At 49.1% G+C, this 11,550-nt stretch overlaps 1 long non-coding RNA gene across 1 annotated transcript; it reads left to right on the forward strand.

The window, feature by feature from the left end:
- The first annotated feature begins 288 nt into the window (after positions 1 to 288).
- LOC144489673 (uncharacterized) lies at positions 289 to 2,977 on the forward strand. The gene is made up of 3 exons (XR_013497012.1): positions 289 to 425; positions 1,041 to 1,132; positions 2,113 to 2,977. It is a non-coding gene; the product is annotated as an uncharacterized LOC144489673 (long non-coding RNA).
- Positions 2,978 to 11,550: the final 8,573 nt, after the last annotated feature.

Genomic DNA, 11,550 nt, shown 5'->3' on the forward strand with positions numbered 1-11,550 from the left:
AGTGGTTAAATGATGGGGAAGAGCTGTGTTGGGAGATGAGCAAGGGGGAGAGACGGGAGGAGGAGGTGAAGAAGGAGAAGCAGTGATGGTCTCCTGAGGAGGGCTGGGGGCTGAATAGTGGGGTCCAGATTCTAGCTGACGGGATGGTGGTGAGGAGGACATGTGGGGGGGACAAGGCAATGGTGGGAGTTGGGGGAGGGACAAAGGGCTGGTGGGGGAGGTCAGGGGAAAGCAATGCTGGGGGGTGGGGGGCTGCCACCTGTCGGGGCTGATGAAGTGGATCAGTTTGCAGGTGTAGTTGGGTGAAGAGACAGGTCACTCTTCGTGTTCCTGACTGTGAAAACTCTGTTCAAAGGAAGGAAGGCTCCTGAGCTACAATCCCGTGACACAACAAGTGGAGCTGTGTGTGGATTCTATATCGAGAGGTAAGGCTCTCACTGCAAAGACTCATTTTCTTTTAATAACTATCGCACAAACACCACAGGAGCTGAGATCATCTAAAATCAACTCCCAACTTTTCAACGCCAACAGAGGACCCAGATTACATTCCGCGTTTGTGCTCTGTTACCAGGACAGAATGAGTCTCAAGGAGCCCAACTGAGAGAAACTATTCCAAGTATCTCTTCCCTTGCACTATCCCGTGACCTCTTGTCGAGAGCCACATGTGTTGAGTGAGAACAGGACTGGGTTATGTGTGACATCCCCACAGACGAAACACTGAGTGACTCACTGTTCATGTTTGTGGTTAAGGAATTGGTTATAAACTAAAGTGCAGGTGGCCCTTGTGGAACATGTACCCAGCGGAGTCTGTCGATGTATTATTAATTAAATACAAAAACATTCAGCTGTCATCAGCCTTCTAAACACTGCTCCCCATAATTTCATGACAGTGCATTTAGAAAGCGGGTTCCAGAGAAGCTCCAATTCTGGCCTCTCACCCACCCCCTGTTCCTGGTTGAGTGAGTAAATTTATTGCAGCACTTTTGATGCTTTGGCCTGTATCTCAGGGTTGCTTCACACATTGTGCTATTTTGTTCCAGAAAGTCCGAAAGAGCCTGGAAAGTTTGACCTTATTTATCAAACAGAGAGTGGTGAGGATATGGTGGAGTATGCAGTGATGAAGGAACCCCAGGTATGTGCAGGCCAAGTTGTTAAGTTGACCAACGTAAATTTTGTAATGTGAGCTGGCATGAACAGTGTGAGATTGTCCCGAATGTTAATTACCCTCACCCAGAACAAGCCCCAAGTCATTCCCAATTGCTCCGGGTAACTAGGATAGACAAATATTGCCTTGCTACTGCCTGCGCGCGAGTGCGGGGCTGTGCGCGCGGGTGCGGGGCTGTGCGCGCGGGTGCGGGGCTGTGCGCGCGGGTGCGGGGCTGTGCGCGCGGGTGCGGGGCTGTGCGCGCGGGTGCGGGGCGGCGGGTGCGGGGCGGCGGGCGCGCGGGTGCGGGGCGGCAGAATACCCGATTCAATCCATTAATTATGTTGCAGCTGTATAAGGTGCTGGTGAGGCCACACCTGGAGTACTGTGCACAGTTTTGGTCTCCTTACTTGAGAAAGGATATACTGGCACTGGAGGGGGTGCAGAGGAGATTCACTAGGTTGATTCCAGAGTTGAGAGGGATGCCTTATGAGGAGAGACTGAGTAGACTGGGGCTTTACTCATTGGAATTCAGAAGAATGAGGGGAGATTTTATAGAAACATATAAGATTATGAAGGGAATAGATAAGATAGAAGCAGGGAAGTTGTTTCCACTGGCAGGTGAAACTAGAACTAGGGGGCATAGCCTCAAAATAAGGGGAAGCAGATTTAGGACTGAGTTGAGGAGGAACTTCTTCACACAAAGGGTTGTGAATCTGTGGAATTCCCTGCCCAGTGAAGCAGTTGAGGCTACCTCATTGAATGTTTTTAAGGCAAGGATAGATAAATTTTTGAACAGTAAAGGAATTAAGGGTTATGGTGAGCGGGCGGGTAAGTGGAGCTGAGTCCACAAAAAGATCAGCCATGATCTTATTGAATGGTGGATCAGGCTCGAGAGGCCAGATGGCCTACTCCTGCTCCTAGTTCTTATGTTATTAATTGTCCTGTTTCTCGTTCTGTTCTTACAGATAACTGAAAGTTGGAGTTCCCTTGTGGAACCTCGCTTGATTGTGGCGCCTGCTGAGCCAGTGACTGTGGACATCGCCTAACCAGCTCCAGCCCCGTCCCGGCTCTCAATCCTCATTCTGCAAGAATGTTTCTGCTCACCGAGCTGCTTCTGACCCCCTCGGGCCGGGTGTGGCCCCCAACCCCCCTCCCCTTGGGCCGGGTGTGGCCCCCCCCCTCCCCCCCCCCCGGGCCGGGTGTGGGAACCCCCCCCCCTCGGGCCGGGTGTGGGGCTGCCCTGCAGTGTCCTGCTGGCAGCATCTAGCTGAGGGTTTAGGAGCAGGTCATGATTGTATATTTGCTGAGATTTGTAGCTCTGGTGAAATGGTACCTTGTGAATTGTTTAATAAATGCTTTTTTTCTAATCTTGTGTTTCTGTTGAACAGTGTGAAGGAGAGAGAGTGAAAGGTCTCCTGTGTTGCACCGTCCTTTAGCTATCTGTATCTGTCGGACAGGCCACAGTGTGAATGCTCCCTTCTAGCTCTCACTGTCTTTATCCCAACAAAGTCCCCACGGTTACAGTGCCGGGAGGGCGGAGCATCGGGTCGACGTTCAATTTTGCTGCTTTATTGCAGAATAATTCCAATTCAGAACAGCGAGATCTCTTGAGCCAGAAAGGAATTAGTTCACCGTTCTGTAGTATGCTTCATCCAGCAAAGATTTGGACTCAAAACACAAGATCTTGGAACTTACCAGCAAGGATGCTTGATTGTCGATAACATTTCAGCTGTAGGTTTGTGATCGGCGAGTTCCTATTTCACCCACTCAGTCGCAGGTGCGGATACAGTTCAATAAAGTTTCAGGTGCCCAGTAATTTTGTGCACTGATAATGAAAAGACCTCATTTAGTGCCTTAGACTTTTGAGTGGGGTTGGGGGGGGGGGGGGTCCATCCTCTGTAGGTAATGATGCGGAGTCCCCAGATGTAGTGGATTAGGGTCCACATGGGGCATGGGCACTTCATAAACAGAAAATTACAGCACAGGAACAGGCCCTTCGGCCCACCAAGCTGCATCAACCATGCTGCCCGACTGAACTAAAACCCCCTACCCTTCCGGGGACCATATCCCTCGATTCCCATCCTATTCATGTATTTGTCCAGACGCCCCTTATAACTCACTGTCGTATCCGCTTCCACTACCTCCCCCGGCAGCGAGTTCCAGGTACCCACCACCCTGTGTGTAAAAAAAACTTGCCTCGTACATCGTTAAACCTGTGCCCCCTAGTAATTGACTCTTCCACCCTGGGAAAAAGCTTCTGACTATCCACTCTGTCCATGCCCCTCAATCTTGTCGACTTCTATCAGGTCGCCCTTCAAGCTCCGTTGCTCAAGTGAGAACAAACCAAGTTTCTCCAACCTCTCCTCATAACTAATGCCCTCCATACCAGGCAACATCCTGGTATATCTTTTCTGTACCCTCTCCAAAGCCTCCACATCCTTCTGGTAGTGTGGCGACCAGAATTGAACACTATATTCCAAGTGCGGCCTAACTAAGGTTCTATAAAGCTGCAACATGACTTGCCAATTTTTAAACTCAATGTCCTGGCCGATAAAGGCAAACATGCAGTATGCCTTCTTAACTATCTTGTCCACCTGCATTGCCACTTTGTGACCTGTGTACCTGTACACCCAGATCCCTCTGCCTATTCTGCCATTTACTGTATACTTCCTATCTTTATGAGACCTTCCAAAATGCATTACCTCACATTTGTCTGGATTAAACTCCATCTGCCATCTCTCTGCCCAAGCCTCCAACTGATCTATATCCTGCTGTATCCTCTGGTGGTCCTCATCACTATCCGCAAATCCACCAACCTTTGTGTCGTCCGCAAACTTACTAATCAAACCAGTTACATTTTCCTCCAAATCATTTATATATATCACAAACAGCAAAGGTCTCAACAATGATCCCTGAGGAACACCACTTGTCACAGCCCTCCATTCAGAAACGCACCCTTCCACTGCTACCCTCTGTCTTCTATAACCAAGCCAGTTTTGTATCCACCTTGCCAGCTCACCTCTGATCCCATGCAACTTCACCTTCTGCACCAGTCTTGTGAAGTTGTACTGCTGGTTTGCGGTGGACAGAAAGGATCGAGCATGTGGACATAAAGAAAGAGGATGTGTTGGAACTATTGAATGGCATCAAGGTTGGTAAGTCGCCGGGACCGGATGGGATGTACCCCAGGTTACTGTGGGAGGCGAGGGAGGAGATTGCGGAGCCCTTGGCGATGATCTTTGCATCGTCGATGGAGACGGGAGAGGTTCCGGAGGATTGGAGGATTGCAGATGTGGTCCCTATATTCAAGAAAGGGAACAGGGACAGCCCGGGAAATTACCGACCGGTGAGTCTAACCTCAGTGGTTGGTAAGTTGATGGAGAGGATCCTGAGAGACAGGATTTATGATCATCTAGAGAAGTTTAGTATGATCAAAAGTAGTCAGCACGGCTTTGTCAAGGGCAGGTCGTGCCTTACGAGCCTGGTTGAGTTCTTTGAAAATGTGACCAAACACATTGACGAAGGAAGAGCGGTGGATGTGGTCTATATGGACTTCAGCAAGGCGTTCGATAAGGTCCCCCATGCAAGACTTCTTGAGAAAGTGAGAGGGCATGGGATCCAAGGGGCTGTTGCCTTGTGGATCCAGAACTGGCTTGCCTGCAGAAGGCAGAGAGTGGCTGTGGAGGGGTCTTTCTCTGCATGGAGGTCAGTGACCAGTGGAGTGCCCCAGGGATCTGTTCTGGGACCCTTGCTGTTTGTCATTTTCATAAATGACCTGGATGAGGAAGTGGAGGGATGGGTTGGTAAGTTTGCTGACGACACCAAGGTAGGTGGTGTTGTGGATAGTTTGGAGGGATGTCAGAAGCTGCAGCGAGACATAGATAGAATGCAAGACTGGGCGGAGAAGTCGCAGATGGACTTCAACCCGGATAAGTGTGTAGTGATCCATTTTGGCAGATCCAATGGGATGAAGCAGCAGTATAATATGAAGGGTACCATTCTTAGCAGTGTAGAGGATCAGAAGGACCTTGGGGTCCGGGTCCATAGGACTCTTAAATCAGCCTCGCAGGTGGAGGATGCGGTCAAGAAGGCGTACGGCGTACTAGCCTTCATTAATCGAGGGATTGAGCTTAGGAGTCGGGAGATAATGCTGCAGCTTTATAGGACCCTGGTTAGACCCCATTTGGAGTACTGCGCGCAGTTCTGGTCACCTCATTACAGGAAAGATGTTGAAGCCATTGAAAGGGTGCAGAGGAGATTTACAAGGATGTTGCCTGGATTGGGGGGCATGCCTTATGAGGATAGGTTGAGGGAGCTTGGTCTCTTCTCCCTGGAGAGACGAAGGATGAGAGGTGACCTGATAGAGGTTTACAAGATGTTGAGAGGTCTGGATAGGGTAGACTCTCAGAGGCTATTTCCAAGGGCTGAAATGGTTGCTACGAGAGGACACAGGTTTAAGGTGCTGGGGGGTAGGTACAGAGGAGATGTCAGGGGTAAGTTTTTCACTCAGAGGGTGGTGGGTGAGTGGAATCGGCTGACGTCGGTGGTGGTGGAGGCAAACTCGGGGTCTTTTAAGAGACTTCTGGATGAGTACATGGGATTTAATGGGATTGAGGGCTATAGATAGGCCTAGAGGTAGGGATATGATCAGCGCAACTTGTGGGCCGAAGGGCCTGTTTGTGCTGTGGCTTTCTATGTTCTATGTTCAGTCTGCCATGAGGGACCTTGTCAAAGACCTTACTGAAGTCCATGTAGACAACATCCACTGCCCTACCCTCATCAATCATCTTCGTCACTTCCTCGAAAAACTCGATCAAGTTTGTGAGACACGACCTCCCCTTCACAAAACCATTATGCCTCTTGCTAATACGTCCACTTATTTCCAAGTGGGAATAAATCCTGTCTTGAAGAATCTTCTCCAGTAATTTCCCTACCGCTGACATAAGGCTCTCAAGCCTGTAATTACCCGGATTATTCTTGCTACCCTTCTTAAACAAAGGAGCTGCAATTGGGTGCATTTCCTGCAGATGTAGTTGTCCGAGATGCTGGAAGTGTTACTGATCTCCCACATAGAGGTTTACAGCATGGAAACAGGCCCTTTGACCCAACTTGTCCATGCTGCCCTTTTTTCTAAAACCCCTAACTAATTCCCATTGCCCGCATTTGGCCCATATCCCTCTGTACCCATGTAACTGTCTACATGCTTTTTAAAGGACAAAATTGTACCCGCCTCTACTACTACCTCTGGCAGCTTGTTCCAGACACTCACCACCCTCTGTGTGAAACAATTGCCCCTCTGGACACTTTTGAATCTTTCCCCTCTCACCTTAAACCTATGCCCTCTAGTTTTAGACTCCCCTACCTTTGGGAAAAGATATTGACTATCTAGCTGATCTGTGCCCCTCATTATTTTATAGACCTCTATAAGGTCACCCATCAGCCTTCTATGCTCCAAAGAAAAAAGTTCCAGTCTATCCAGCCTTTCCTTATAACTCAAGCCATCAAGTCCCGGTAGCATCCTAGTAAATCTTTTCTGCACTCTTTCTAGTTTAATAATATCCTTTCTATAATTGGGTAACCAGAACTGCACACAGTATTCCAAGTGTGGCCTCCCCAATGTCTTGTACAACTTCAACAAGATGTCCCAACTCCTGTATTCAATGTTCTGGCCAATGAAAGCAAACATGCTGAATGCCTTCTTCACCTTTCTGTCCACCTGTGACTCCACTTTCAAGGAGCTATGAACATGTACCCCCAGATCTCTTTGTTCTGTAACTCTCCCCAACACCCTACCATTAACTGAGTAAGTCCTGCCCTGGTTCAATCTACCAAAATGCATCACCTCGCATTTAACTAAATTAAACTCTATCTGCCATTCGTCAGCCCACTGGCCCAATTGATCAAGATCCCGTTGCAATTGGAGATAACTTTCTTCACTATCCATTACGCCACCAATCTTGATGTCATCTGCAAATTTACTAACCATGCCCCCTATATTCTCATCCAAATCATTAATATAAATGACAAATAACAGTGGAGCCAGCATTGATCCCTGAGGCACACTGCTGGTCACAGGCCTCCCGTTGAAAAACAACCCTCTACAACCACCCTCTGGCTTCTGTCAAGAACAATAAGAAGTCTCACAACACCAGGTTAAAGTCCAACAGGTTTATTTGGTTGTACAATCCATAAGCTTTCGGAGCGCTGCTCCTTCATCAGGTGAGTGGAAGTTCTGTTCACAAACAGAGCATATAAAGACACAAACTCAATTTACAAAATAATGGTTGGAATGCGAGTCTTTACAGGTAATCAAGTCTCAAAGGTACAGATAATGTGATTGGAGAGAGCATTAAGCACAGGTTAAAGAGATGTGTATTGTCTCCAGGCAGGACAGTTAGTGAGATTTTGCAAGCCCAGGCAAGTCATGGGGGTTACAGATAGTGTGACATGAACCCAAGATCCCGGTTGAGGCCGTCCTCATGTGTGCGGAACTTGGCTATCAGTCTCTGCTCAGCGACTCTGCGCTGTCGTGTGTTGTGAAGGCCGCCTTGGAGAACGCTTACCTGAAAATCAGAGGCTGAATGCCCGTGACCGCTGAAGTGTTCCCCAACAGGAAGAGAACAGCCTTGCCTGGTGATTGTCAAGCGGTGTTCATTCATCCGTTGTCGTAGCGTCTGCATGGTTTCCCCAATGTACCATGCCTCGGGACATCCTTTCCTGCAGCGTAACAGGCAGACAACGTTGGCCGAGTTGCAAGAGTATGTACCGTGTACCTGGTGGATGGTGTTCTCACGTGAGATGATGGCATCCGTGTCGATGATCCGGCACGTCTTGCAGAGGTTGCTGTGGCAGGGTTGTGTGGTGTCGTGGTCACTGTTCTCCTGAAGGCTGGGTAGTTTGCTGCAGACAATGGTCTGTTTGAGGTTGTGCGGTTGTTTGAAGGCAAGAAGTGGGGGTGTGGGGATGGCCATGGTGAGATGTTCGTCTTCATCGATGACATGTTGAAGGCTCCGGAGGAGATGCCGTAGCTTCTCCGCTCCGGGGAAGTACTGGACGACGAAGGGTACTCTGTCCGCCGTGTCCTGTGTTTGTCTTCTGAGGAGGTCGGTGCAGTTTGTCGCTGTGGCGTGTCGGAACTGTCGATCGATGGGTCGAGCGCCATATCCTGTTCCTATGAGGGCATCTTTCAACGTCTGGAGGTGTCTTTTGCGATCCTCCTCATCTGAGCAGATCCTGTGTAGACGGAGGGCTTGTCCGTAGGGGATGGCTTCTTTAACGTGTTTAGGGTGGAAGCTGGAGAAGTGGAGCATCGTGAGGTTATCTGTGGGCTTGCGGTACAGTGAGGTGCTGAGGTGACCGTCCTTGATGGAGATGCGTGTGTCCAAGAATGCAACCGATTCCGGAGAGTAGTGGTGAGTCTGATGGAGAGTAGTGGTGAGTCTGATGGTGGGATGGAACCTGTTGATATCATTATATAGTTGTTTCAGTGATTGTTCACCATGAGTCCAACGGAAGAAAATGTCATCGATGTATCGAGTGTATAGCATCAGTTGAAGGTCCTGTGCAGTGAAGAGGTCTTGTTCGAACCTGTGCATGAAGATGTTGGCATATTGAGGTGCGAATTTGGTCCCCATGGCCGTTCTGTGAGTCTGGATGAAGAACTGGTTGTTGAAGGTGAAGACATTGTGGTCCAGGATGAAGCGGATGAGTTGTAAAATTGCATCTGGAGATTGGCAGTTGACGGCATTGAGTACTGAGGCAGTTGCAGCAATGTCATCGTCGTGAGGGATGCTGGTGTAGAGTGACGAGACATCCATTGTGACGAGGAGTGCTCCTGGTTCAACTGCTCCATGTGTGCTGAGTTTCTGTAGGAAGTCCGTCGTGTCGCAACAAAAGCTGGGGGTTCTTTGTACAACAGAACATAGAACATAGAACATTACAGCGCAGTACAGGCCCTTCGGCCCTCGATGTTGCACCGACCAGTGAAACCAATCTAAAGCCCCTCTAATCTACACTATTCCAATATCATCCATATGTTTATCCAATAACCATTTGAATGCTCTTAATGTTGACGAGTCCACTACTGCTGCAGGCAGGGCATTCCACGCCCTTACTACTCTCTGAGCAAAGAACCTACCTCTGACATCTGTCCTATATCTCTCACCCCTCAATTTAAAGCTATGTCCCCTCGTGTTAGCCATCACCATCCGAGGAAAAAGGCTCTCACTATCCACCCTATCTAATCCTCTGATCATCTTGTATGCCTCTATTAAGTCACCTCATAACCTTCTTCTCTCGAACGAAAACAACCTCAAGTCCCTCAGCCTTTCCTCATACGATCTTCCCACCATACCAGGCCACATCCTGGTAAATCTCCTTTGCACCCTTTCCAACGCTTCCACATCTTTCCTATAATGCAGTGACCAGAACTGCACGCAATACTCCAAATGCAGCCGCACCAGGGTTTTGTACAGTTGCAGCAAGACCTCATGGCTCCGAAACTCAATCCCTCTTCCAATAAAAGCTAACACACCGTACGCCTTCTTAACAACCCTATCAACCTGGGTGCCAACTTTTAGGGATCTATGCACATGGACACCCAGATCCGTCTGTTCATCCACACTACCAAGTATCTTACCATTAGCCCAGTACTCTGTATTCCTGTTACTCCTTCCAAAGTGAATCACCTCACACTTTTCCGCATTAAACTCCATTTGCCACCTCTCAGCCCAGCTCTGCAGCTTATCTATGTCCCTCTGTAACCTGCCACTTCCCTCCGCACTGTCTACAACTCCACCGACTTTAGTGTCATCCGCAAATTTACTAATCCATCCTTCTACGCCCTCATCCAGGTCATATATAAAAATCACAAACAGCAGTGGCCCCAAAACAGATCCTTGCGGTACACCACTAGTAACTGAACTCCAGGATGAATATTTCCCATCAACCACCACCCTCTGTTTTCTTACAGCTAGCCAATTCCTGATCCAAACCACGAAATCACCCTCAATTCCATGCCTCCGTATCTTCTGCAATAGCTTACCATGGGGAACCTTATCAAACGCTTTGCTGAAATCCATATACACCACATCAACCGCTTTACCCTCATCCACCTCTTTGGTCACCTTCTCAAAGAACTCAATAAGGTTTATGAGGCACGACTTACCCTTCACAAAACCGTGCTGACTATCCCTAATCAAATTATTCCTTTCTGGATGATTATAAATCCTATAAATGGGTTTCAGGATGCCCTCGATGTAGTCGGAGAGGTTCTCACATGGTCCCATTGCCCGATACGATGGGACAGCCCGGTGTGTTTGCCTTGTGTATCTTCGGGAGGCAGTAGAGATCTCCAACGCAGGAAGTACGTGGGATGAGAGCACGGAGGGTGCTCTGAAGGTCCGGATCAAAGGTCTTGATCAGTCTGTTGAGTTGACGGGTGTGTTCTTTGGTCGGATCTGCGGGTAACTGTCTGTATGTTCCTCGTTGTTCAGTTGTCGGTACACTTCTTTGCAGTAATCCGTTCTGTTCAGTATGACGATGGCCCCTCCTTTGTCTGCTGGTTTGATGACAATGTTGCGGTTGGTCTTGAGAGCGTGGATGGCGTTGCGTTGTGCTTGGGTGATGTTCGGATAACACAGACTGCGCTGAGAGACTTTGCCGTCGCACCTCTCTCACACTCCTCAACCACCTCATACACCAGCTCGACAGCAAACGCCGCATCCTGGAAACCAAGATAGAGTCCATATTCTCAACTTGCGCTCAGGACGCAGACCAGCTGCGAAACTCTGCCAAGCAGACGAGACAAAGGAACTACGCCATCTACATGCACACCAAGAACAGGAAACTCGAGAAACTCGGCATCACCACCAGCAGCAACCAAGCCTCCCCCGGTACCACAGTAGAAAACAGTACCACTGCAGGGAAGTCCATTGTCAACTTGTCGGACTTCACACTTCAACCAGATGAAATCGAAGTTCTCAGCCGAGGGCTCAATTTCTGCCCCACCACCAAAATAGACCCCATCAGTCTCGCAGCAGACACAGAGGAATTCACCAGGCGAATGAGGCCGCGGGAGTTCTTCCACAAACCCCAAGAGGCCAACAGCGATCACAATGAGACAGCCAATGAACCGGAACAGCCGACAGAGAGATCCGCAGTGCAGCAACCGAAGAGGAAAGAGTCGAATTGGACTCCTCCGGAAGGCCGCTGCCCTCGACTTGACATGTATGCCCAAGCCATCAGGAGGTGCGTCAACACCAGATTCATCAGCCGCATTCACAAGACAGCCCCGAACGTCACCCAAGCACAACGCAACGCCATCCGTGCTCTCAAGACCAACCACAACATTGTCATCAAACCAGCAGACAAAGGAGGGGCCACCGTCATACTGAACAGAACGG

The sequence above is a fragment of the Mustelus asterias genome, unplaced genomic scaffold, assembly GCF_964213995.1.
Source record: "Mustelus asterias unplaced genomic scaffold, sMusAst1.hap1.1 HAP1_SCAFFOLD_2427, whole genome shotgun sequence".
Lineage (NCBI taxonomy): Eukaryota > Metazoa > Chordata > Chondrichthyes > Carcharhiniformes > Triakidae > Mustelus > Mustelus asterias.